The sequence below is a fragment of the Tenrec ecaudatus genome, chromosome 3 (assembly GCF_050624435.1).
Source record: "Tenrec ecaudatus isolate mTenEca1 chromosome 3, mTenEca1.hap1, whole genome shotgun sequence".
Lineage (NCBI taxonomy): Eukaryota > Metazoa > Chordata > Mammalia > Afrosoricida > Tenrecidae > Tenrec > Tenrec ecaudatus.
In genome coordinates, this window is record NC_134532.1 from 195,005,342 (window position 1) to 195,009,628 (window position 4,287).

Below are 4,287 nucleotides of genomic sequence, written 5' to 3' on the forward strand. Positions count from 1 at the left end.
CATTTTGCATCATTGCATGTGCTGTATAAGTCTAAAGAGGGATTTATGGACTACTATCAGACTTATGGGATAATACCAGGCTTATGGACTTGATCTGGACTGGGTTGGGATGTTTGTTTAATATACAATTAATTCTTTTTTTTTAAAGACCTTGATATTCTGTCTTCTGAGTTACAGCTAGTAGGAATGAGTGGGAAAGGGGGAAACATGGGTGTGTGGTGAAGAGCTGGGAGGGGCCTGTTGGCTGGAGGTCTAGTCCGCTTAGTTTATATTAGGGCTCCTCGCCGGTCTTGTTGAGAAGACATGTGCGGATGAGGGCTTCTGTCACCACGAAGGGGTCACAGTTGGCAGAGAGGCGGCGGTCTTCAAAGTAACCCTTCTTCTCCTGGCCGGTCATCCGGGGAATGCGGATGCTGGCGCCTCGCTTGGCCACGCTGGCGGAAAAGTCGTTGATGGAGGTTTCGTGGAATCCCGTGAGGCGCCGGGCGTTGTCCAGGCCCCCTTTGGGGTCATAGGCGCTGATGTGGTATTGGTGCCGCTTGCTTAGCCTCTCGATGGACTCCTCAATGTACTTCAGACCATTCTCTTCCCGGATGGCCTTGGTGCTGAAGTTGGTATGACAGCCTGCACCGTTCCAGTTCCCAGGGATGGGCTTAGGATCGAAGGTTGCTATCACTCCAAAGTCTTCACACACACGGTGCAGGATGAAGCGGGTCACCCAGAGATGATCCCCCATGTCGATTCCCTCGCAGGGTCCTATCTGCAACTCCAACTGGGCAGGCATGACCTCGGCATTCGTCCCTCCAATCTTGATGCCAGCATACAAGCAGGCCCGGTAGTGAGCCTCCACAATGTCCCTGCTGTAGGCTTTGTCTGCCCCCACACGGCAATAATACGGACCTTGGGGTCCAGGAAAGCCATTGGAAGGCCAACCAAAGGGGTGCCCATCTGTCCCCATGAGGGTGTACTCCTGTTCCATTCCAAACCAGGGGTGTTGGCTGGTCACCATGTCCATAATCCGCTTACAGGTGTGCCGTAAATTGGTCTCTGCAGGCTTTGGTTGTACTTGAAGACTTCACAGAACACCAGCTTGATGGGGTTCCTGCGGAACGGGTCCCGGAACATGGCAACAGGGATGAGATACATGCCACTGTTGGAGCTTTCAGATTGGAACGTGCTGGAGCCGTCAAAATTCCACTCGGGCAACTCTTCCACACACTTGGGCTCACAGTCCAGGGTTCGAGTTTTACAGCGGAGCTCTTCTCCAGTGCCATCGATCCAGATATACATGGCTTGGACTTTATCGCCCTGAGGTAGAGCCATGTACATCTGCCTGACGCCTTTGTTCAAGTGGGAACTTGGCAAGGTGGCCATGGTGGAAGGTGTTCTGCGCTGCCGGCCGGCAGGAGAGAGGGCAGGCGGCGAGAGCGAGGTGAAGAGCGGCGAGGCAGCCAGGTGGGCGGCTTACGAGCTCGGCTCCACTCCCATGCTCAGCTCTCACAATTGATTCTTAATATAAAGTTCTTTCTTATGGGTATATATAACTGTCACTGGTTTTGTTTCTGTAGTCCACCTGGTCTACAACAGCAAGTTTGAGTAATTTTTGAGAAATCTTTATTCTAAAAATGGAACATTAGGACAATTAAGTTTGGAAATGAATGACTAAAAATTGTCATTTGTAAAACGGAAATGGACCATGTACATCTTGATATAGTAGGCATTAAATTGACTGATAGGTGAAATAGCCTGGTCTTGGCTAATATGAATTTGACAAACACATAGTTCACTATGCCCAGAATCACAAATTACAGAGAAATGGCACTGCTTTAATCCTCACAAAGAAAAACTTTATATTATCCTAAAGTACAAAGTTGTATGTGATAGATAGTATATTATCTATCTGCTTATAAGCAAGATCAAATAAATAGAATATTACTTAAATTCACATACAAACCACGAAAACTAGTGATGAAAAAATTGGAAATGCTATCAAATTCTCCATTCTAAAATTGATTACACATGCTATCAATGTGCAAGGATTATTATTAACAATTGAATTCAAACACTGGGGAAAAATATGAGGCAACAGTCATTGGAAAACTTGGCCTTGGTCATAAAAGAGAGACTGGATATCCCATAAAAGAATTCTGCAAGACCGAAGGTTTCCTTACTGTAAATCAATTTTTGCTACAACATAAATGGCAACTGTACACATAGAAATTAGCAGAAAGAATACCAGAATCAAATTAACTACATCTCTGAAAAAACCTATGGAGATGTTCAATTATCAGCCAAAATGAGGTTAGAGAATAATTGGGGTCAAAGTGTGAATTGCTAATGCATAATTTCAAGTTTATTAGACAACATAAAATAACACCAAGACCAACACTTGATTCATCCCTTTGACGTCTGACTCTTCCTTCTCTAGTTCTTCCTACCTCAGGAAAGGGGCTAAGAGCCCAACAAGTATTCAAGCAAAATATCTAGGAAAACCTTAGAATACCTCTTTTTCTTATCTTTTATATCATTATTATCAGAGAAACCCTAATAACTTGAGGCCCAAAGTTGATCCTAATTTGACTCACTGTATTCTATCTTTACTTCTAAGACACTAAAGCCTCATGGTAATTCCATTTTAATGGTTCTTCACATTATAAAGAATAGCTTAAAACACAAATTAAATGCAATTTAATTCAAGTCATTTTTTCACTTGATAGATTTGCTAAAATTTTTTAAATACAGATAAGCAAAATATCTGTATAAGTTAGTCAATGTGAATCTTTTGTTCAAGATTCAAATATCTGTGTCATTATTTGGAAAGGTACTTAATCATCTACATTTATTAATCATTTAGTAAATTTTAACTTATGGATAAATTCCAAAAGATATCATTATCCTTGGGTATAAGGACTTTATAAATTAATTGAAAACTATGATTTTGTTCAAATTAAATCTATAACTATAAATAATAACGTAGTAAGAACAAATGTGTTATAGTGGAACAAAAGAAACAAAACAAAGTATAAATAAAGTTGGCAACCTTGATAATCCTTCAGATAGAAACTTCCAGAACTGAGAGAACCATTTGGAATGGGAGGAGAAATGCAATTAGCTCTAAGGCATGGTACACCCAAATAGAATTCTGGAACTGGTATCATATACAATTTTTACTATTTCAATTTTCCTTTTATTTTCCGATGAAAACAAACTGCCATATAATATATGATGACTGATAATTCAAGTACACATATATGACTTATTTGAACACTTGAGAAAAATTGAATTCCAAAAAGTATAGTAATTTATTAAAATCCACACGAATGTACTTAAGGAAGTCAGGATTTGAAGGTAGTCGGACTTACTCCACAAGGTTCCTTATAACCTTTAACACTTCAAATAATTTGTTTTACAATGGCATATATATATATATATATATATATACACACACACACACATATACAGCAAACTGAAAATAACGTCCCGAAAAATCCTCAAGGCAATTCCATAAGTCTAACTTAGCTTTAGGCAATATTTCCAAACTGTGTTCCTTCATAAATACTCCATAAAAAAGCAAGCAGGGTGCAGTGTCTTATTTTTATTTATATTTATATCTTTCTATATATGAAATCCAAGACAGGTAAAGCTATAGAGATAGTTACTGCATTGATTGTTCTTGGGGTACCCAAGGAGTGGTTGGTGAGAAATGAGGAGCTGATAACAGTGAGCACAAGAATGAAAAAAATGTCCTAAAATTGATTTTAGAGATGATTCTACAACTTTTTAAAACATGGTTGAACTATTAAGTTGTGTAATATATAAATTATATGCCAATAAAACTGTTTTTAATAGCCCCATGGTCAAGAACATTTATAATATAATCTATAGTTACTTTCTGTGACACTTGCATTGCATATTTCAAGTTTTGACTTTTAAAAAAACTTATTAAGTAAATTAGAGTGATTAACTTTTATAAGTCATCAATATTGCCAAGAGAATGTTTTTTTTAAATTCTGAATATAGAAACAGGCTCAAAAGAATAGAAATGGTGTTCTGAAAGTAGTCGATATAGTGGGAGCTACCATCTTCTCTTACGATAATAAGAGCAATAGCAATGATGAAAAACAAAATAATAAGGACATAGGGTGTGCTCTGTGCTAAGAAGGCACCGCCCTTACCTGAACTAGCAGCATTATCATGACCTGTAGGACCTACAGCCTTTCAGTCTTCTCCACCCCACAGACTTAAGAGATCCTGAGTCTTGCATTTTAACATGACACCCAGCTGAAC

General features: G+C 39.2%; 1 pseudogene; it reads right to left on the reverse strand.

Annotated features, from left to right (window-relative positions):
• Positions 1–271: 271 nt before the first annotated feature.
• Positions 272–1,374, reverse strand: LOC142443720 (glutamine synthetase pseudogene; annotated as a pseudogene).
• Between the last annotated feature and the right edge of the window lie 2,913 nt (positions 1,375–4,287).